At 49.0% G+C, this 24,085-nt stretch overlaps 1 protein-coding gene across 3 annotated transcripts in view; it reads right to left on the minus strand.

The window, feature by feature from the left end:
• Window positions 1-24,085, minus strand: part of LPP (LIM domain containing preferred translocation partner in lipoma) — a 634,535-nt gene that overhangs the window by 27,133 nt on the left and 583,317 nt on the right. The window lies entirely within an intron of this gene.

A 24,085-nucleotide genomic window follows, 5' to 3' on the forward strand; every position in this document is an offset into this window, starting at 1 on the left:
CTAACCAGCAGATGGTAAGCATCTCGAGGGCAGGGATGTTCTCACTTGGTGTTTGTGTCTTCAGTGCTCAGAACTATAAAAGCACAATGGCTTGCACACAATAAATGCTTTTGGAACGAACAAATGAGCTGGGGGCACCAGCCAAAGCCGTTTATGTCAGCAGTTTTCAGGAAGCTTACTTTTTATTGGCCGAAACAACGTTGGAGAAATAGACAAGATGAATATAGAGTAGCTCTAGATATATATATATAAAGAGAAGCTCTAAAATAGTCGTCAGAAAGCATCATATGCAATGGGGAAAAACTGGAACCTTTTCCAGTAAGATCAGGAGTGAAGCAAGATTGCCCACTATCACCATTATTATTCAGTATTGTATTAGAAAGGCTAGCCTCGGCAATAAGAGTCGAGAAAGAGATTAAAGGAATTAGAGTAGGCAATGAGGAAATCAAACTATCGCTCTTTGCAGATGATATGATGGTATACCTAGAGAACCCCAGAGATTCTACTAAAAAGCTATTAGAAATAATTCACAACTTTAGCAAAGTTGCAGGATACTAAATAAAACCACATAAGTCATCAGCATTTTTATATATCACCAACAAAATCCAACAGCAAGAGATACAAAGAGAAATTCTATTCAAAATAACTGTCGATAGCACAAAATTTGGGAATCTATTGACCAAAGGAAAGTCAGGAATTATATGAGCAAAAATTACAAAATTGCAAAACATTTTCCAAATAAAGAGAAGATGGAATGTAATAACAGAAAGGAGCTGAAGGATCCAGAAAGATCTCATAGAAAAGGGGGGATTTTGGCTAAGACATGAAGGAAGCCATGGAGGCGAACTATAAAAGCACAATGGGTATGGAGATCAGTTACTGCTGAGAGGTAGGAAGAGGCCAGGGCATAAAGGCTCCCACTGCTAAACAGAGAAGGTGATGTTGGGTCCTCGGTGCAGTCAGGAGCCGGCTTAGTTCATGTTAATAGAATTCTACTTGGGAAAATCCCTTTGGAATGAATTGAAGTGGGGAGGGACTGGAGGAAGGGAGGCCAACCAGAAGGCCACTGCAAGAGTCCAGAGGACCTAGAGCTGTGGTTGTGGGAGAGGGCACACGTGTATGGAAAGGGGTGAAGGTAGGGAGCACCAAGACTTGCTAAATGAAGTGAGGAGGTGAAGATGGTCAGGAGAGGGAGAGGCTTTGTGCCTGGGAGGTGAGGGATGCTCTCCGTGCTTCTGAGGATGTTCGGAAGCAGGACACTCAGGGGGATGACCAGAGCAAGTCTCCGGGCCATGTTGGTGCAAGTCGCCATCTTGCTTGGCCAAAACTGGAAACTAGTCCTTCTGGATCAGGAAGCCATGGGCTGCCATTTGGGCAGTCAGACTGCTCTGCTTCCCCAGGCCGACCCCCCCGGTCCTAACCACCTTGCTGTCAGTCACGCAGCCCTTCTCTGAGGAGCTTCCGGCACTGGACAGATGTCATCTGCCCGGTGTCTGTGACTCAACTTGCCAAGTCATCCAGCCCTCCTCAGCCGGCAGACACAACCAAGATGGGACTCCCCGGTCACACTGAGCTGGGAGCACTCGGCTTCCCCTGAAAAGCCTTCTCCTTGTCAAGGGTACGCAGGCGAGACGCCACGAGAGATTTATGGAAGAGGCTGCGGGAGAGCTCATTTATTTATGCTGCTCGCTCATCCCTCCCAGAGTAGCAAAGAACATTCACCGACTCTCGAAGGCTTAGGGAGGCCAGGGAAATGATGGGATGGGGGACAAAGCGCCTCCCCTGCACAAACAGCTGGATGAGCCGATTCTGCCCCGGCAGCCATGGATCACACGTCTCTGCCCCCTTTCTGCCATTCTCTTTTCAATGGACAGAGAAGGGGCACCTTTGGACTAAAGGGTAATAGCAGATCTGGGCCAGTGGAGGGAACCCTACAGCAAGAGCTTCCTAAGATGGAAGACATAGGAATCTTGGGAAAAACATTTCTGTGTCCCTTTGGGGGGGAGTGGGTCAGGGGGAAGAATAAAAGTCCTTGTGACTGATCTTTTTCTCAACCCTCCCCATCAAAACCAAAGTTGGACTGTAGCAATGGGGCAGGATGTCATTGTCACTGAAATCCAAGAAGACTCAAGTTCAAGGTCGGACTCCTGGGAGCGTGTCCAGGAGACTTCACCCCTCAGCAAAGACCACCTCCTCAGGGGAGCCTTCCATGGGGCCCTTGTTCTCAGCCCTGTCTCCCTGACCAAATGATTGCTATTCAGTGAGCAAGATAACCAACTGAGGGAAAGTCACGTAGGGAGAGCAGAGCACGGCCATGGGGGCAGCACCCACAGTGACTGAAGCCGAGTTTCACTGATTTTCCTCTGGAAGGACTCTCAGGAATCACCAATCCAGCCCAGAGGAACTGAGGCCCCCAGAGACGAAGTGATCCACTGATAAGAGGGAAACAGAATGGGAAGCGGCTTTGCAGGGTCCGTGACTGTTACTGATGGGCCTTCATAGACTCACTGGGAGTAACAATGTAAGTGATTACATGGGTATGGTTTGAGAGCCATAACATGGCAGAAGTTGGCCAGCCCTGGAGAATGGCATCACAAATGGGGGGCTGGCTGGGACGCAGGGATGGCACTGCAGGCACCGCAGCCCTGGGGCATCAGGACACGTGGCTTGAAAGCCCAGCTCTGATTTCCCTGATCTCTAAGATGAAGTGACCATAAGGTCTCCCGGTTCCCCCCGCCCCATTTTACAGGTCAGGGAAATCAGAGCTTAAGGCCACCTTGTCCGTGCTGAAAGGGCCCCTCGGACTCTGATTTGATCTCGGCCCACTCTCACTTTACAATAAGGAGGAAAGCTCAGGTTGGGCCCCACTTCCACATGAGGAGAGAACTCGAACCCCGGCCTTCTGCCGGCGAGACTCTCCCGAGCACGACCAGCCTCCTGACCGGTGGGGCCGCGTCCGTCTTGTGCCCGGCATGTGAAAGTGAAGCAATCCAGGGGGATGAGTCACCGAGCTTCTGCCAGGGTCCGGTCCCGTCAGCGAGAGCCCTCTCCCGCCCAGTTCCTGCCCCACCTCCGGTTCACTTTCAGTGGTGACTAATGCCGGCTCATGAGCAGAATGAGCAGCTGAGGGGGTGACGAGCCCTCAAGTCATCAGAGACAAAATGCATTCTAAGGGAATGTGCCTGGGGAAGCAAGAAGGGCCACGGGCACTTGGGGTAGATGTTCCAGCAGCGGGGCTCACGTCTCCAGAGAGAGGGGGGCTCCCAACACTTGTTCACACACGGAATTTCATCTTTAGACCGATAAAGCATGTGTGCGATGCTCTTAGCCTTCCCCATCATGGCCCGGGGGGGAAAGCCGTGTGAAGATATCCTGTCCATTCTACAGAAGGGGAAACTGAGGTTCACAGCGGTGAAATCCTTTGGTAATCAACCAACAAATGCTAGGCTGGGCCTAGAAGCCAGGCCTCTTGCTCTTGCCTTGTTTCAGGTAGACAGGACTCACCATTCCCTGAGCACTCCAGCCCACCCAGGTTTGCCAGGAGAAAGAAATGGAGGCCATTTGTCTTTAGAGGTTTCGCTCCCGTATTAACTGGGGCGATGACCTTGTTGGAAGCGAAAGGCCCATTTATTTCTTCCTATGATCGAAGCCAGAAACAGAGCCCATCCCCGTGCTCAAGGAGAACATTTGGGGGACAATAAGAATGACAGCATTTCTACGGCGCTTTATCTGTGTTATCCCACACAAAGCCTCCGTGCCAGGTGCTATTATCACCCTCATTTCATGGGTAAGGAAACGGAGGCAGAGAGAGATTGGGGACTTGCCCAGGAGGGCAAAGTATATATCCTGAAGAAATACTTGAATTTAGTTCTTCCTGACTCCAAGTCCAATGTACCTTACCTTCCTGGAAGAAGAATAACTCCCATTTACATATGTAGCCCGTCACTGATTTGCACAACAGTCCTGGGAGAGAAGGGCTATAAGTAAAGTGATTTTTATAGATGAGGAAACTGAGACCCACACTGGCCGAGACACTAGGGCAGCAGCCCCCAGGTAACACTAGTAGAGTGAGGCTATGAGGTGCAGGTGGCTGGATCCATCGCAGGGCTTTCTCCTCCACCACGACACCTCTTCTTGTTCCCGACACCTCCACAGCTTCCAGAGTGTTGGGATGTGAGGCTGAGTCCTGACTGGGTCATTTCTTCGGCTCCTTCCAGCGGCCCAGAGATGAGAAATTCAAAGGGACCACAATATCTTTAAGTATCTGAAGGACTTTTTGATAGAAAAAAAATAATTTGCTTAAATCCTAGTTGCTTTTCTTCAGAGGTTAAAACTGGGGAGCACAGAATTAAGTTTCAGGGAAGTTGGTTCAGTCTTGAATTTCCCAAAGAGCAGGGCCACGGAAATGGGATAGGTAGTGAGCTCCCCATCTAGGGAGGTCTCTGAGCCAAGGACGATCATGAGTCAGGAATATTAGAGATCGAATTCCTGCTCAGGGAGAGGTGATGGACCAGAAACTCTCCAAGGTTCCTTCCAGAATGGAACTTGTAGGTGATTTTTCTCTCTAAGACTTGGACTATCCAGGAAGGCTGAACAGAGAAGGGAGGATTTGATCTGAACCTTGAAGGAAAGACGGAAGGTGAAAGTCATTCTGGGAAGAGGAGGAGAGCTGGGATGACGCACGAGCGGGCGGACAGAGTTAAGGGGAGCCTGGAGGGAAGGGTGCACAAAGGAAGGGGCAGAAGCCAGCTTAGGAAGGTCTCTGGAAGGGGAAGGTAGCTTTGAGTCTGCTTGCCTCCTGCTGAGATATCTAAAGGGGAAGAGAGAGAGAGAGCACGAGAGAGCGAGCGAGCGAGAGAGCGAGCACTTCCAGGAGAAAAATGTGCTAGGGAAATAAAAGACGCCATCTCGAGAGCTGGGGACCCGCCATGACCGGAAGCCCTGGAGAAGCTGGAGCAGGGAGAGCCCAATGGAAGGGTCTCTGTGAGAAACGACACGTGAACGACCCTATCCTATCCCAGCAGCCAGGCTGTGTCTGGGAACAAGCACGCCTTGGACCCCACGCCCGATGCCACCTTCTCCTGCCTCGGTTTCTGCAGCTGCCAGTCACTCCAGCCCATGTCCTGCAGGACCTGGGAAAGCTGTGGAGGGTTATGATTAATGTCTCCAAAGAGCTCCCAGATCTTAGATAAAGCCCTATTTAAAACGCCACCCCAAAACAGAGACAGTCTGACAGCGTCAGTGTGTAAACAGCTCCCTCATCCAGAGGGAGACTTCCCCCGCTTAGGGGACATGTGGGAACACGTCAGCTTTCGGGTTTGAGAAGACATTGGAGGCCAACAACAAAAAAACCAACAACCCAGAAAACAAACAAATAAAAAGGAAAACAGCAGTTCCTTGACTCTACTTAAGGATTATGATTGTTTTTGAAATGTGCTGCTGCCTTTAATTTTCCCCCAGTATAACTCTCCTCCAGCATCCAGAACACTCTTTAAATATAACAAAGAAAGTCAGCTAAGCAGAACGGAATAAGAGATCTAGGGGGTATGCCGCATTCTGCCCCTGTGGCCCCCCGCTTCTGAAGGTGCTTTCTAATGTGTCTCAGCTGCTTTTCAGGACTCTTCTTTTACAATATTGTAGTCATCACATACATCTGAAGATGAAGTAATCGTGTATCCCGATCCTCAAATTTATTGTAGGATTTTATTTTGTGTATTTGTATTTTTGCCGTATTTATCGTAGGATTCACAAATTTATTATGAAGAAAAGGCAAAAGTCTTTCCACTCCACACAGCACACAGTGAAATGCTTTAACTTAGGCCGGGACCCTTTACACACACGATGCCCAACAGGAATGGAGCAGCGTGTGCTTTCCGGAAGGGGTCCTCCAAGGGAGAGCGAGGGCCTGAATGGGCTTTGGGTGAACGAGCAGCCCCGGACCACATTGGAGAGGTTACTCTGGATCCCCTTCCTAGGGCCTGTCAACACCCTCTAAGAGGCATCCGTCGGTACAGCTCCTCGAAGCTGAATTGAGGAAGAACTGCACTCAAATCTGCTGTCCGTTGTGTGACCCTGGGCAAGGCTCTCCACTTCCATCTGCCTCAGTTTCCTCATCTGTAAAATGGGGATCATAATGGCGTCTACCTCGCAGGACCAATAGGGAGAACAATTGTAAAGCCCTTAGCCCAGTGCTGGGTGCACCGTGAGGGCCTCCCGGATGCTTGTGCCTTTTCTTCCTCTAAACTGAGAAACAGCGGCAATCTTGTCCATGGGTCACACACTGGGAGGAGGAACTCAGGCTTTAAGCAAATGAGGGAGGTAATAGAAGCTGATTCGACAGAAGCCCGTATTTAGAGACGCACTGAAACCAAATTCGGTTTAATGTGACATTATACAGATTTGCAAAAGGTCAAGTAGATGAAACAAGAATCGGGGCAAGGATGCATGGGATAAGGCAGCCAATTCACCAGCTGGACTATTTGTATTTTCTCTGAAGGGGTGCTCGGGAAAGGAGCGGCCGAAGGTGGGCTGCTTTTGGGGTGGAGCTGGCGGGGATTGGGGACCTCTCTGTCTAGCTCTTCCTCAAGGAGGCAAAATGACTCTAGAGATAAAGAGAACAATGCTTCTGACAGTGGGAATGGCCCGGAGTCTTTGCCGCGACATGTCCGCGCGACCTCCCCGCGGCCCCTCTAAAAGGGCCCGGAACCACTTCAAAAACTGGAATTCGAAGGGACTCGCTCCCCACTGGCCCTGCCGTCTCCTCCAAAAGGGAGAACTCCAAGGGACATGCAGTTCCTAGAGCTCGGGCAGATCCGCTTCCATCTCTGTGGTCGGCAGCCAGGGCGAGCGCCCGGCCAATGGAGAATGTAAGAATGTGTTTGGGGTTGAGGGAGAGCCTGAGAAAAGGGGCCGGCTTTGGAGGGGAAGCCACTGGATGGAGTGAAATCATCCAGCAGGGAGAGCACCGAGGTCCCAGGCTGCCCTTTCAGGCAGACGGGTTAGCAAGTTCTAACCAGTCCAGCCCACAAACGGAGGCACGCTAATTGTCCTACCTGGGATCTCTTTAACCTTCTTACATGAAGAGGCATAAAAATAGCCTGGCTGCGCACTGCCTCGGGGAGCCCCGCACTCCACCTGTGGCAAGAAATTCAAGTTTCAACCTCCAATTTCCTGCACATGTTTGCAGACGGTGGCTAATTACTGAGAACTCTTTTCTTGACAGGGTTACTTGACTGGCTCCAGGAGATCCTTGTACTTTTAAAACAAAACAAAAACTAAATTCTTAAAGGCGGGTCTGGAAAGCATCAGGGAGAGAATCCTTGGTGGGGGAGCAAACCCACCCTGGGCGCCTCCACTTTATCTTCCCGTGGTCCCAGTGCCTCCCTCTCTGGTCAGTGCTCTATGAGAGAGCGTAAATCATCGCGTTCTGTTGTGTCCACAAAAAGACAATGACCGAACCAACCGTCAGTGGGAGAAGCGAAAGGGAGGAGGAGGAAAGGGGGTACTGGGCCACTTCTCCCACCGTCCCTGAGTTCACCAGGGGGGTTGCTCCATTTACTTAGAGGTTCTCCACAGCTCAGATGTCAGCCTGCAGAATGGCTGAAAAAAACAACTAATTACCTACTGAAATCCCCAGCTCCTTTATAAGGAGCTGCTCCAAACAAAGGAAGGCCGGTCTCCACATGAGAACCACGGTGTACCCGAGGGCCGCGCTGGAGATCTTTCCTGCATGCCGGAACCCGTGGGAGAATATACACCACTGGCCTAGCCATTAAACCGACAACTCACAAGCATCTGTGGAAAGCCTGTTGGGTACCAGGCAGGGCCAGATCCAAACGGAACAGTCCTGTCCCTTGAGAAGCTTATTTCTATCAAAAGTCACTTGATAGGAGGCTAATTTACCTCCATGTCACCATTAGAAAAAGCTGGAATAGTCCTGCCCCTCAAGAAGCTTACGTTCTATCAGAAGGAGGCTAATGTATCACCATGTAACCATTAGATAAAGATGGAATAGTCCTGTCCCTCCAGAAGCTTATGGTCCATCAGAAGTCACTTATTAGGAGGCTAATTTACCTCCATGTCACCATTAGAAAAAGCTGGAATAGTCCTGTCCCTCAAAAAGCTTACGTTCTATTAAAAGTTACCTGTTAGGAGGCTAAACTGCCTCCATTAGAAGTCAGAGGACGGTTTCTTGGCCATGAGGGATAATATATGAACCCTCTTCGATCCCTTCCTGCTTTGCTATGGTGGCATCTCAGCCAGTCAACAGGTACTTACTAAACACTGTGCGCCGGTACTTATAAAATACTGTGCATTGGTGCTTACTAAACACTGTGCGCCGGTACTTATAAAATACTGTGCATTGGTGCTTACTAAACACTGTGCGCCGGTACTAAGAGCATTAGATAAAAGGAAAGGAAAATGAAACAAAATCAGTCCCTGCCCTCAGGTGGTTCACATTTTAACGGGGAGATGAGCACATATGGACAGCGGGGTGTATACCCCTGAAAGAAAAAATAGAAAGTAATCACGGAGAAAAGAATCAAGTGAAGCAGGAAAACCTAAAGCAGAATATTAGTGCCAATTACATGGCATTGTTTTCTTATTTACCTTAAAAGCAATTTTCCCCAGAATTTCATATGAAAAATTTTCACCTATACAGTTTTTCTTGGGAGAAGTTTAGTATTATTTTTGTGTGTTTACTATTTAGTGAACGACCGTGCAGGTACATCGAGGGAACACTGACTCGGACATGAATCAAAGCTTGGAGATCCTGCCTTCTCTGAAGCCTTCCAGACGGCCCCTTCGCCGGGCAGGACAGCCGCCATTTCTTTTGCTAGTTGGGGCCCTACGGTTGAGAGCTTTGGGTTCTAAGTTTGGAGGTAAAGACTGTTTAATGGAGGGCTGTCAATTAAAAGATGCGGTGCTGTTCCTTTTTTGGTGGATTAGTCATGTGTTTCAGTAACTCTGGGGGACAGATCTGTCTGCAAACTTTCAAAGCTAATGTGAAATCTTTTATTGTTAAATCTGAGTCAGACCAATAACATCTTTAGCTTGTGAAGTACAGCTAGATTGGGCCGAAAAATTCTGGGTGTTTGCTCATGTTTCTCCAGCTATGGGGTAGATGTTAAGTCTCTCGCGCTGCTTTTTATAGGAGGAGGAGGAAGATTAGAAGGCTGACTGAGGTTACGGGATAGTCCGCGGCTCCAGAGCGGGGAGGAACGTTCCACCCCATATGGCGCACAGACCCGGGCCCGGCCCCTCGTCGGAGCAGCAGAGAAGCCGCCGGAGACTCGGTTCAGTTGCACCCACAGAGTCCAAGGGACTCTGGTCAATAATGCAGACACCGAGTGGAAACCGGATGATCTCTGCTGAATGGCCACGGCCCAAGCCGCTCCCCAGGACCCGCGGGTGGAGCACAGAGCAGCCGGAATGCCCGGAGAGCTGACTCCCCACTTACAGGGCACCGGGCCCAGTGATTTGGGGGGCTCAGCTAGGGCCGGAGGGCTCGCACGCAGAGCCAATGAGTCACGAAAGGAAGAAGCCCCTTCCCCAAGCCCTTTTCCAACACCCCATTGCTTGAGACCCCTGATGAGGGGGAAAGGAAGCCATGGGAAGCCGCCCACCCCGCTCTTCAGGCACATCTGGTGTTTAGGAGTTTTTCCTTAGATAAAGGCCAGAGTCACTTTTTTTGCATTTTCTACCCCTTGTTCCTGGTTTGCCCTTCCTGAAGTAATGGAAAGGAGTCTGGCCACCAGCCCACTGTCAAGTACTGAAGACCCCTCTCCTTTCCTGACAGAATCTTCTGCAGATCAGACACCCCTAAATCCTTCAACCAATCAGTGCAAACATAAGGCCCTTCTGCAAACTCTCACCTATGACCTTTTGTGGCGCAGAGGGAAGAAGGCTGGGGAGGAGGAGGAGCAGGGGCTTTTCCAGGGAGAAAAGAAGTGGCCGGGGCCAGCCCGAGAGGAAGCTTCGGAGCCTGGGCAGAGCTGGGGGGCCCACGTTGGGACTTGTAACGGACTTTGGGGCACTGGACCCGGCAGATGGCGGACAGGGAGACCCAGTCAGGGGGAAGGGAAAGGGCTCCTTGCTTGGGGCCAGCGCTCTGTAAACCGTAGCTGGCCGTGGCCAATGAGGGGCATTTGTCTCCCCATCTCCTGAATCTGGGGGCTGGGGAGGGGAGGGGGAGGAGATGGAGCGGCGGGAAGAGAGGGGGAGGGGAGGCAGAGGGAAGGGAAATGTGGTGGGGGGAGATGAGCAGGTGGGAGCCACAGGAGGGGCCGGCCGCGAGCAGGAAGGCGGGCCCGCCGAGGCAGGAGATTTACAGTCCACATTCCAGCGCCCGGCTCAGAACAGGCCGCGCCGCTCCCCGCACGTCCTCGGCGGCTGTTCCAGCGGCCCAGAGCTCGGGGCAGGAATCTCGCCCCGCCCCGCCCGCCCACTTGCCTCCAGCACCGCTCGGGGAGCTCTAGTGCCGGCTCCGTGGGGCCCGCTTGTCCCTGGGCCCGAGCCCCGGGAGGGGCATTTTCTGTTTTATGTGTACGTAGTTATACACATTCACACACACGTGTCTGGATACATATGTATCCGCATATACACAGATAATTTGTGTCTATGTACACAGACACACACGTGTCCGGATACATATGTATCCGCATATACACAGATAATTTGTGTCTATGTACACATACACACACGTGTCCGGATACATATGTATCCGCGTATACACAGATAATTTGTGTCTATGTACACATACACACACATGTCCAGATACATATGTATCCGCGTATACACAGATAATTTGTGTCTATGTACACAGACACACACGTGTCCGGATACATATGTATCCGCATATACACAGATAATTTGTGTCTATGTACACAGACACACACGTGTCCGGATACATATGTATCCGCATATACACAGATAATTTGTGTCTATGTACACATACACACACGTGTGCATAGTCTATGTGCACAGATATGTATAAACACACCTAATTAAACATATACACACGTGTGTATGTAATATATGTATATATACACATACATATACACATATGTATAAACATACACAAAATTTTATGTGTACATACAAACATACAGACAATTTTAATACAAACATAAAAACAATGACACATGCATTTGTGTGATTTATATATATATAATTACAGAATATACATATAGGAGTATCCATACACATATACCTATATAAAGTTTGCATGTGTGTATGTGTGTATGTATGTGTGTGTATGTGTGTGTGTATGTGTGTATGTGTGTGCATGTGTGTGTGCGTGTGTGTGTCTGTACACAAACACGTGGGAGAGATCTGCCGCACAAAGAGCTGGTGACCGGCTTCAAATCCCACAGGCGGTGAGGGACAGACTTGAACTTGGGTTGTCGGACTGCGGGCGCTAGGTGGCGCCAGAGCGCACAGTCAGAAGCCCATCTCCCCGAGTTCAAACCCGGCCTCAGACACTGAGCCTTGCGGGCCCCTTAGTTTCACTGTTTGCCTCAGTTGCCTCGTGTGTAAAAGTAGCTGGAGAAGATGTAAACCGGCGTCTTTGCCGAGAACGCCCCAAGGAGGTCCCAGAGTCGGGGCCCACTGCACGGCCGGGCTACCCCTCTGACCCTGTTCCAGGCTCTGCCCCTCCTGCCGCTGTCCCTGCAAGCCCGGGACCCGGGGCACCCCTTCCACCGCGTTCGCTTCTGATCCAGGCAGCTTAAGCCCGGGGAGTTTCGGGGACCGGCCTGGAGACGCAGCCCTGTACAAGCCGGGCTCCCCTTTCTCCTTCCATCGCTGACGTGGCCAGGGAGCCCGTTTGCTCCCCTCCTCCCCCCATAACCAATGCCCTGTGCCCGACAGCGGGGGTCTGTGGGGTTCTGGAAGACGTGAGGGAGAGTGGGTGGGGGCTGGGGGCAGCCCCCTGCCTCTGTGTTCTCCTGTCCCCCCATAACCAACGCCCTGTGCCCGACAGCGGGTTCAGGGGGACTGCAGGAGGACCTGAGTGACAGTGGGGGGCAGCCCCTGCCTCTGCGCTCTCTTGTCCCCCCATAACCAACGCCCTGTGCCCGACAGCGGGTTCGAGGGGACTGTAGGAGGACCTGAGTGACAGTGGTGGGGCAGCCCCTGCCTCTGCGCTTTCTCCCTCTGGGAACCCCAATCTCTGCCTTTCGGGAAGGGGCGCAGGCCCGGGAGCCGAGCCCCCTGGGGAACCCCCCCCCCCGCCCCGCTCCCCGCCACCTTCCCGCACACAGGACGCCCTCGGCCCTTACTGGCCTTCCACACTGGCCCGCGGGGGGCCGGCGGGGGCGGGGGGCACTGCTGGGTCATGGCACCGGGGGAAGCGCTGGCTGGGGCCCAGGGGGTTGTTCCAGGGTGGGCTGCGGGCCCACGTGCAGCTCGGGAGCAGCTGTGTCCCGGCAGGAGTTAAAATAAGCTGCCGGGATACAAAGGACAAGCTGTACTCCACGTAGCACGGCCGGTACACGGCCCGGGGAGGGGCGGGGCCCGGGGCACCGCGGTGACGTCACCCGGCTTCCATGGCAACCCGCAAACATCTTGTACATTCCGGAGGGAAGGGGCTGCGGCGCTAAGGAGAGCTCCGAGTATGGGGAGCGGGCGGCCCTCCGAGGGGGGGGGGGGCTGCCACAGCCCCCCAGAGCTGGCCCACGAGGCCCAGGAGGGGGGGAAGGGGACCGAGGATGGGGGTATTTGGGCTCTAGGAGCTTCTGGGCTTCCCCAAAGCGGAGCAGCCACACCCGGGAATGGGGGAAAGGGAGGCTTCCCTGGGAGCCTCTGAAGGGGATGCTCCTCCCCGGAGGCCGCACTGGTCCCCAAGCAAGATGAGCTGACCCCCAGCCGAGGAGGGCCCTCGAGCCCCCATTCCCAGAGCCAGACCAGCAGGCTCACGGGGAGGAGGACGATGGGGTCTGGAGGGCCCGGGGCTGCCATTCCCTCCACACCCCGGTAAACAAGTGGGCTTGGGCATCTGCTCCGGGCCGCCCCGTGAGCCTCACCTTGGCAGGGGCTTCTCCTGCAAACAAGCAGCGGGGGACCCGATTTCTACAGGGTGCGCGCTCCCTGAGGAGGCCCCTGCGTTTCCAAACAAATAATAACCTGTGTTTACCGAAGGCCTCAAGTTTCCACCCAAGAGAGCTAAGTCAAGCCCTGTATAAACAGAAGCTGACTCTAAATCACTCACACTCACACACTCACACTCACACACTCACACTCTCACACTTTCACACACACACTCACACTCATACACACACACTCACACACACTCACACACTTACACACACTCACATTCACACACACTCACACTTACACACACACTCATACACACTCACATACACACACTCACACACACACTCACACACACACTCACACTCACACACACTCACACATACACACACACACTCACATACACACACACTCACACACACTCACACACTCTCATACACACACACACTCACACTCTCACACACTCACACACTCACATACACACACTCACACTCACACACTCACACACTCTCACACACACTCACACTCACACACACTTACACACACACACTCACACTCATACACACACACACTCACACATACACACTCACACACTCACACTCACACACTGATTGGGAAGAAAATGTACAAAGACAGAGGTTCTGCTGAGATGAAAGGACCCACTCCTATTTCTGGAGGAGTCTTGGAAAATCACGCCGGGAAGTGACTCTGGCAGCCGGAGAAGTGACCCGAGGAGTTTAGAGAAAATGGGGAGGGGGGGAAGAACTGAGGCAGAACAATAAGCCACAAAGAGCTGTCGTGGTAATGCGGCCCCCAGAGGCAAGGGAAAGGAGGCCCAGCTCCCGGAGATCCCCTCTGCCAGTCTGGGGGCTCCTCGTTCACCTGGCCAGGGCAATCTTCCTCACAACGTGGAATCGGCCTTGTCTGCCAGGGATCCCTTCCACCCAGCCATCTATCTCACTGCTCCCTGGAAATCGCTCTCCCAGGGGACTAAGTGGCTCCCGCTCTCCCCATCCAATGGACCTTTTCTTAATGCTCCATCTCCAGGCCTTTGCCACTATTGATCACCTCTCAATATTCCTTCCTCTCTGGTTTCCAGGCTATTTTCTGCTTCCCCTTCTACCTGTGCTGTCTGACAACTGCTTCTGCGTCTCTTTTTGCAAAATCTGCGTCCAGATCATGTCCCCCAACCTCAGGAACTTCCCCGAAGATCTGTCCTGGACCCTGTTCCTTTATCCCCCTATATATTTCCCTCGGTCGTCTCACTGGTTTTAATTATCACCTCCATACAGATGTCTCCGAAATCTGCTTGTCCAGCCCTAACCTCCCTCACCATCTCCAGGCTCCAATCTCCAAGTGCCGATCAGACATCTTAAGTTGGACTTTGTGCAGATGGCTTCATTGAGCCCGCGTCTCTCCCCCAGGCACCCTCTCCCTAACTGGCCTGGAGCCGCTGCTGCTGCTGCTCTCTCATCAAGCTGTCTCACAAGCCTGTGATTCCCAACTCCTCACTCCCTTCCCAATAACCAATGGCGAGAGAGCTGGTACTTTTCTGCCCCGATAAGCGCTCTCAGCCCTCCTCTGTCTCCCATTAGCACAGGCCCTCATCACCTCACGTCCGGCCCAATGCAAAAGCCAGCCGGCGGGTCTGCCTGCCTCGAGTCTTCCCATTCCAAAATCATCCTCCATTCGGCCAGATTTCGCCCCCTTTCCAATCCTCCATTCCTCCTAAGTCACTGTCGAGGGCACCAGACGGCCTTCTCGCAGTCGCACAGGTCATCCTTCTGTCTGCTGTCCCATCATCTACTGCATGTGGCCCCTGAAAGGCCTCTCACGCAGGCCTTCGTCACCTCACAAATGGAGACTGTTATTCAGTCTCCTTGCCTTAGTTTAAACCCCACCCCAATCTTTTTTGAATCAGATCTCTTCCTGATATTCCTCAAAAACAAGTTTGATCGTATGAACTACCTCCAACTCCCATTCAAATAACTCTAGTGACCTATTATCTTTAAAATTAATTTTAAAAATCTCCCGTTGGGCTTTTACAGTTCTTTCCAACGTGGCCCTCCTCCCTTTTATTATCTTCTTACATCTGATTCCCCTCCAAGTTCACTGAAATTCGATGTCCACGGCCCCCTCGTCATTCCTCACATAAAACACTCCTTTTCCTCCATGTCTGAAATGTTCTTTCTTCTCTTCTTCCCTCTTTTCCTCAGATCTTGGCTGAAGGCCCACCTTCAGCAGCCCTCCATCTTAGTAGCTTCCTGCTGAGGACCCCGCCCCCAGTTTATCCCAGATTTCTAGTCTGGACATAGCTGTTTGCATGTTGCCTCTCCTAATTGAGAGAGACCCTAAAGAGCAAGGATGGGTCCTTCCCTTTTATTTCCACAGCCTATCATAGCCCAGTGCTTGGTACTTTGCTGATTAATTGATAAAGGACAAAATACAGGGCCTGCCCTCAAGAACACAAATTCAACATTCAAATGAATAGTTAACTGCAGCACAGGATGGATGGGAAGTAATCTCAGAGCAGGAAAACCTCTGCAAGAGGAGGGATTTGAACTGATTCTGAAAAGAAACGTTTCATGAAGGGAAGGATATATCTGGGAGATGGAAAGGGGAAATGGCAAGATTTTCAATGGTTTCCCCATTATTATACATCAATTATTCTTATGTCTGTATTAGGGGAGGGAGTTTCCCCACAGGAGGTTCCTACCACGATGAAAGTACAGATCCAAAGCAATCTATCAACTTTTAGAACTACATACTATAAGGAAGTCACACTTTTTGAACATGATGTCTATTAATTCATATGACTTGGTTTATTATAATTGGGTGAATTGAGGCTGAAATGATGTTTGTCACACCCCGAGCCATTCAGCTTCTGGGGAGCAAAGGTTAGAGATTCTGAATCTTGAGTATGGGTACGTGTGGGGAGGAAAAGGAGAGGATTTTCCTTGGTCTCCCTTTATGACTGAAATAACCCTTTCCAGAGAAATCTAGACAGAAGACTTGGTTGCATTCTTCGAAGGGGGAGAGCAACGGGCTACGCCAGAAAAAGATGGGCTACCAAGGAGGGGGGGTGGCCAAATGGCCAAGAGCCACCTTTGTGCCGAACCCAAAGGTCACATGTTAATTTGGGCGCCGCAGAGCTCCCCTGGGGTCCCCTGCCCATCATCACGCTCTCCGGCTTAGGCCGTTCTAAATTTACAAAAAGGGAGGCAAGGGTTTCACTCGGGGCCTTCTCTAAGGCCACAGAAATGTGCTGAGGAAGGCGTGGGACACATGGTGCTCCCGAGCTATTCTGAGGGCTGCCCCGTGCAGGCCCTGGGCTGGGACAGCTGGCGTGCCGCTCAGTCCATGCCCCCTGTGTGCTCTGCTGCCATCGGCACGCACGTCGTCCGGAGCAAGAGGCATCTCTGGGGGGCCCAGGGAAACTCAGGCGGCTCGCCACGGTCTCCGGTGAGCGGTCGCCCGGCTTCCCTGCCGAGAGCCGCCAGCGAGGGGAGCTCTCACACTCCCGGGGCCGCCCATTCTACTCCAGGACCGACCTGCAACCGGACCCTCCTTGGGAACGCCTTCCGCCCAATTATCAGAGACCTGATCTCCGAGTCCAGTTCCTCAGAAAGCAGCTGCAAGGAAGGGGCATGCTCAAGAATGAGACACTGCTCATTCATGGAAGGAAAATGCCGTGAGCATCGCATGATCATAGATGCCGGGTTCAAAGGGATAAAGGAGTCCAACTCCCTTAGCTAAAGCTTTATTTTTTAACTTAAAGAAAATCTGATTTTCTCTCCCCCCAAATCTCTCCTTTTTGGAAGAAAAACAACAAAACTCTTGTAACAAATATGTGCAATCAAGCAATGTCCAAAAAAATACAAAAACAAAAAACCAAATCCATACGTCCGAGTCTGTATTCTGAACCCATCACTTCTCTCCCAGGACTTGCTAAAATGTTCTTTCATCCATCATCTGGATTCAGGTTTTATTATGTCATTGAACAGAATTCTTTAAGTCCTTCCAAGTTGTTTATCTCACAATGATTATTACATAAATTATCCCCCTTGGTCCTGCTCCCTTCCCACTGTATCTGCCCCCGGCCCCCACCCCTCTCATTTCACAGATGAAGAAATTAAATCCGAGAAAGGGAGTGACTCAGCCAAATTCACACAGGTAGGTGAGCAGGATCTGAAATAGGTCCTGCCACCGGCAACGCATCGCTCTGTCCTCAAGGTATCTGGGCGGCTGAGCTCAGCGTTGGAATCGGTGTCAGACGTTTACAGACTCGATGTGTCTTAAAAAGTATAGAATTGCACATGTTTAACCTATTACCATCTAAGGCGGGGGAGAAGGAGGGAGAAAAAATTTGGAACACAAAGTTTTCCCAGGGTGAAAGCAGAAAACTACCTTTGCATGTATTTTGAAAATAAAAAGCTAAAAAAGAAATTAAAAAAGAAATAAAAAACAAAAATATCCACTGTGACTCTGCCATTTCTGAAGACAGGAATCGTCTTCTCTGTGTTAATCCCCTTAGCACATGTCTGGCACACAGTAGGTGATTAATGTTTATCGGTGGATTTGTACTAAAAGTATCCTTGTGTTTTTTACGATGAAGACACAGTGGTGAAGTGTCCGGCCTAAGATCCCATAGAGCATCTGTGTCTGAGGTGGGACTAAAGCCGGCCTATTTGGAGGTCCCACATTCTGCCTATTGTGTGCACTACGAGTCTGCCATGTCTGATGACACCATACCGACCCCCCCTCACGTGCACAGAGACCCACGGCTGCAGCTACAGGTTGCCAAGAGCCCAGCACACTCGGCCCTCCTTGCAGTTGGTGGGCAAACTTAATCCCGCATACCAGAGGCCCAGGGACTGCGACAGGTGGGGATCTGCACACTCCTCAGCTAATGCCCTGACGGACCACTTGCTTCAGCAACTTGGTCTGAGGCATCAGGACATTAAATGGATGGCACTCTGCACTTGGGTAGTCAGGAAATCATGGGTCTAAATCTTGTCTCTGACAATCATGTAATCAGGGGCAGTGATTTCACTTCCCTACAGCCTCAGTTTTCTCATCTGTAAAATGGGGGAAAGGGATCTGGTGACCTCCCTGGCAGGGGGAGGGGAAGCAGAAGCTATTTTTTCTGCCTTTATATCCTGGCACATGTCACATATAAAAACTAGTAAACAATCCATGAATGAAAAATCTTCATTGTATACCTGACAGACACTTCTAGATCTGGCTTATCAGTAAGTCATTATCACCTAATTGATGATAATAATCTTCTTTGGATGAGTACTTCTGGGGGTCCTGGGCTTAGAGATAGAAGGGACTCGAGATCATCTTTTGTAACGTTCTAATTTTTTGGAAAATGAGGAAACTAATGTTTAGTGTTGGAAGTTTGGGCGTCTTCCCTAAATGACAGAAATGGTTGAAAGTCAATCTAAATGCAATGTTCTTTTCTTAGCACCCTGAGGGAGGGGCTGAGATCAGTCCCTTGGGGAAGGACACTTGACAGAGATAACATCATAGTTCCCCTGAGAATTCCAAATACAAACCCAAAACATTTCAGGGAATGTTGGGAGAAAATAGCTTGGCTAAGTAGAGATGAATGCCTTCATTATCAAAAGTGTGATAAGAGAGCTGGAATCAAGATGGCGGAGTACAGGCTGGGACCAACCTTCCCAACATTCCCCTCTGAACAATTTTAAAACAGTGCCTCAGGTTAAATGTTAACTTTATCCAGATTAAGACAACCCAGGAAGTCCACGGAGAGATCTTTAACTCCTGGGTGGAAGTAGGGCCAGCCCGTGGGCAGGAGTCCCGCCAGTGGGTATTGGAGGCAGACACAACAGCAGCACAGTTGAGGGCTCAGCTCAGAGAGGGGAAAGCAGTCAGAGAACTGGTCTGAAAGAGATTACAGGAGACCCTTTTTGGACCCCTTGCCCAATACAGTTCCAGGCCAACAGGGATGCGAGCACTCACAACTGAAGAGGAGCAGAAGTCCTTCCTGGATAAGGACTAGATAACAGACCGGGAGAACAGACCTCTCTCAGGTGAACATCATCTTGGAAGCACAGAAAACTTGCAGATCCCTCAGAATTAGATCTGAAAAGAGCTATACAAAAATGTCTAAAGCTGGGCAAGAACTAACTAACTAGACTATATATATATAGATAGAGAGAGAGATAGATAGATAGAGATAGAGATAACTTTTTCATCATGGGTCTTTTGGAATTGTATTGGATCATTTAATTTATCACAGGAATCAAATCTTTCATAGGTGATCATCATGACAACATCGCTGCCACAATGCACAGGGATCTTCTGGTTCTTCACTCTTGACTTTGATCAGTTCATATAGATTTTACTCTATTTATCTGAAACCACTGCCATCACCCCTCATTTTTTCCCACAGCACAATAGTGCTAAATAATAATCATGCATCACAATTTTTCCCTCCCTTCCTCCCTCCCTCCTCTTTCCCTTCCTTCCTCTCTCCTTCGTTCCTTCCTTCCTTCCTTTTTTGCTTTGTTTCATGATATGGCTACTATAGAAATAGGTTTTGTGTTATTTCACATGTACAGCTGATATATTGTTTGCCTTCTCATTGGGTAAGGAGAAGTGGAGGGAGGGAAAGAATTTAAAGTTACAAGTTAAAAAAAAAAAGAATATTTTAAAAAAGAATAAAAACAGAAGAGAAAATTTTTAAATTATTGTGAACTTGGAGTACTCGTATTTTATTTGAGCCTACAAATAACTATGTGAAATAGATAAAATTGTTGATAGAATATGCCCACGTAAGAGATAAGAACATGGAGGTTCCCGGTACTAAAGCATGAAGTTTATGACAGACCAGACATGAACTGAGAGGGGAAAAAAAGGAATTAGTAGTTGAGGGATCAGAAAAGGCCTCATGCATAAGATGGTGCTCTGACTGAGCTTTGAAGAAATCCAGTGGTTCTAAGATGTGACGATTAGGAGGGAGGGCGTTCTAGGAACAGGAACAATAGTCTATAACAAGGGAACCCAGATCAGCAGTAGGGTAGAATTCTGCCTGGATATTGGCCAAAGTATAAGTCTGCCCTGTCCATACATTTCAGGCCGCTTAAAGCCCAGTCAGTGGAGAGTTTGTTTCTCTGGCTAATGAAAGAACATTGAATTTGTAGTCATGAGATGTTATATTGAGCTCTACCTCGGTCCCATCCCAACCACTAGGAATTGTTGGTGACCCATTTTGCTGGAAGCTTGGGTTCCCTCATCTAGAATAATAACAACTTCTATAGGAGCTAACTCCTCCTCACCCCTTGGGCTATTGTGAAGATGCAGTGTCATGATGGAAATAATTATAAAGTATTGTATTTATGCCAACTGTTACGCTTGCAAGTCACTAATGGAAGACACATGAGGATTCTGTATTCAGAAAAATTCTTTTGTTAGACTCCCTGAAGTTCAAGAATGCTACTACTGGGTGGAGAGGCTGTGGGGAAATTACTGTGGAGAAAAAGAAAAAAAAAAAATCATATTTCCTTCTTAACTCTTGTGGTAATGTGGTGGACCATGGTATGACCTCCTCATTGGTTGGCTGAGAAACAATAGGACTAGAAGTTCAATGGCAAGTGAGAAAATCCCCCGGCATAATCTTGAGCCACTTATCATTTCTTTCAACTGAAAATTAAACATACTCATTGTGGAGTTGCACCCTCCCGGAATGGCTGCTTCAAATCCTAGTTATGAGGATGAAAAGTTGGATTCAATTCGTTTAACTGAATATCTGTTCTATTGTTTTTCTATAGTAAATGCTAAGGATTCACGAGAGAATATCAGTAATCCTGAGTTGGCCAAATGCGTACACCTTTTGAGGATGGACTTGGCAATCAAGGCCTGAGCCATCTGAGGATAGAAAAGCTCCCCCAGATACACAGGGAGAACAATAACTGAAGGGGGGACACCACACAGAAAGGATAGAACGTCTTCCTCCTAATATCGTTCCCAGCATTCTTGACTCTCAAAGCCTTCATAATGGAATGGGACGATTTTCTCTGGGAAGAAAGGGGGTGGTCTCCTCCGTTAATGTGTCTTGCCACCAAACACTGTCTTGATTTGTTTTTCTTTCAAGGCTTTTTTGTAACAAGGAAAATTCTACTGAAAAATGAAAATGAAGCCAAAAAAAAGAACTATCAAAAAAAATATTGAGGAAAAAGACTCATTTGGAGGTTAGGTAGCACATCATGGATTTTTTTCAGCCACAGTAACTCAAGACACAGCCTTCAATGTTGTGGAAGGACTATGATGTACCCCAGAGGAGGGTGTGGTGTGCCCCGCCTCAGTAGATCATGAAGCCATGAAATATTACTGATGCCGACAGTCATGAAAACCAGAACTATTTTGGAGTCATGGGAATGGCAGAGGATAGCAAAACAAGAACATTTTAATTAGTTTTACTTCTTCATGTTCTCAAAAAAAATTATAAAATAAAACTGTTTGTTTCCCCCCAAAAAAAAATCTGTACCCAATAAAAATTTGTTTCCAATTGAAGATGCCAAGTTTCCATCCAGATCTCATCTTATTTTACACCATGTGGAAGGGCTCTTCCAGGCAGAGTTTTATGCTGAAGCGGTGTTGAATTTATCTTTAAGGTAGCCTGACAACCTGAGCTGCTACCACATGGTCCACCTTCGGTCCCAGATCATTTCAGGACAAACCCTGTTAGATGGACAGGGCAGTTCCCTCCACCCCATGGAGGGCATCCTACAATATTCCGGGGCATCCCCTGGATCACCTACTGGGCAATAGTCTCGGTCACCTTTTCCCAAGCTCCATCTTCCTAACAATTTCTAATCTGACATTTGGAAGTCAAACTGAAGAAGTCTGCAGTGTCAAAAAACAGCCTGACCAAGGGTTCTTCCGGGTCATCTCTGTCTCTTCAGACAGGATGAAAACTTACAGCTATGAAGCTGAGATGGCCACTGGGTTTTCTTCAAATGCATGGATACCACCGAGAGAGGCCCACGAACTTGCCCAGTTCCCCTCCACCCACTCATCGCCATATTCTGGTCCAACAACAGGCCTTAGAGGGCAAATCCCTGGAGGGAAGAAAGTGCTCGTGTTTCTTTTTCTCTGCATCCTTATGGTGAATTGCCTGGTCTTTAGTCAGCACTGAATCAATTCTCTTTTATTGAGTGCATTACTCAGAGAGAAGCATGTGGTTTCCTGAAGTGTGGATGGAGTTTGTTGAAAGAACGTGGGACGTCTGCTCTTTCTAAAACATGGATCTGAAGCAACAGGAGTAAGAAATGCCAGGTGGGGTGGGCTAAGCCGTCTCCAAAGAACAAGGGCTTCTCTTTCTGGAGCTCTGGAAGGTTTATAAAGGCTCTTCCCTACAAACCCCCAAAAAGCAGATCCTCAAAGATGCAGCTTTCCCTTCAGCAGACTGGTTCAGAATAGAGAAATGACTTGCTCACAGTCATGTATAAAGAGAGCAAGCAGAGGGGCCATGGCCCGACTTGGTATATTCCACCATACTGAATTATGGCTATGTTTATATCAGAGTAAAGGCAAGTAAAATATATTGACTTGGGGAGGCCTGAAAACATTCTCATTCTCTCTCGCTCTCGCTCTTGCTCTCGCTCTCTCTTCTTGCTCTCACTCTTGCCCTCACTCTCATTTCTCTTTCACTATTTCTGTCTCTTGATAATTTCCTGTCTGTTCCTGTTTCTGTCTCTCTCTCATTTCTTTTTCACTATTTCTATCTCTTAATAATTTCATTCTCTCTCTCTCTATCTCTCTCTCGCTCTCACTCTCGCTCTCTCTTCTCGCTCTCGCTCTTGCCCTCACTCTCATTTCTCTTTCACTATTTCTATCTCTTGATAATTTCCTCTCTGTTTCTGTCTCTCTCTCATTTCTTTCATTTCTTTTCCACCATTTCTATCTCTTAATAATTTCATTCTCTATCTTTCTGTCTCTTTCTCAGTCTCTCTGTCTGTGTCTCTCTCTGACTCTCTCTCTCTCTCTCTCTCTCTCTCTCACACACACACACACACACATACACACACACACACACACACACACACACACACACACACACACACACTCACTCACTCACTTTCTCCAGAAACAAAGTCCATTTGTAAAATTTCAATTTGCAAAGTCCATTCAGCTCCCTTTGGTCACTGCCCAATTCAATAATAAACACAGTTTACAGGATAGTAAAAAACACCCCAGGGAACTCAATAAGGACATTCTAAAGATAAAAGAAAACACCCAGTGGTACCTTTGCCTCTATACACAAGCAATGATTTATTGCAAGAGGGACTCAGTGTGATTGGCTCCAAAATGGGCTCACCACCCTGGTAGGGGGAAGTTACAAACCCAGCCCAGCCCTCCCGCACAACTAAGCGAATGGCCCAAGAGGTGCTTGGCTGATTTGGGGGCAGCTGAAGTCTTAGATTCCCCAATGTATTGGTTCTCTTGAGCTCAAGATTTCTTGTAAAAACCGAATCTGTTCTTATATGAGGTAAAAAAGGCACATTGAGTTCCATGGGGTCAAAGCTGATCTTACTTTCCTTTTATTGGGGCTCATCACACGTAGTTCAACTTGGGTCAAGAGTACACAGGACTATAGACCAGGAGAGATTTTACATCTTCTTATTAATCTCATTCTAAAGCACTATTTTTCGTACATTATAATGAAATATGCTTGAAATCAAAGAAGAGATCATGGGGGAAAGCTGGCCTTGGAGCCACAAACACTTGACTTCAAGTCCTTCCTTCAAAACCATGAGAAAATAACATCATCTCTCCAGATCCTGAGCAAGCCCCTCACATTACATGTTAAAGCTGACTCATGTAGGAGGGAGCTCAGGAACCTGGGGTTCTTTAACACTGTGAAAATCACAGTTCTGGAACAAAAAAAACCAAACAAATCAGATCCCACTATAAAATTATTAAACACTCAAGAAGATGCTAAGTCCTCTGAGTGTCCGTTTTTATTGTCTCCTTCCTTATTGCTTGCGCATAAAGACACTGCCAAAGGCTCTTGCATCAGCCC

This window comes from Antechinus flavipes, chromosome 3, assembly GCF_016432865.1.
Source record: "Antechinus flavipes isolate AdamAnt ecotype Samford, QLD, Australia chromosome 3, AdamAnt_v2, whole genome shotgun sequence".
Classification (NCBI taxonomy): domain Eukaryota; kingdom Metazoa; phylum Chordata; class Mammalia; order Dasyuromorphia; family Dasyuridae; genus Antechinus; species Antechinus flavipes.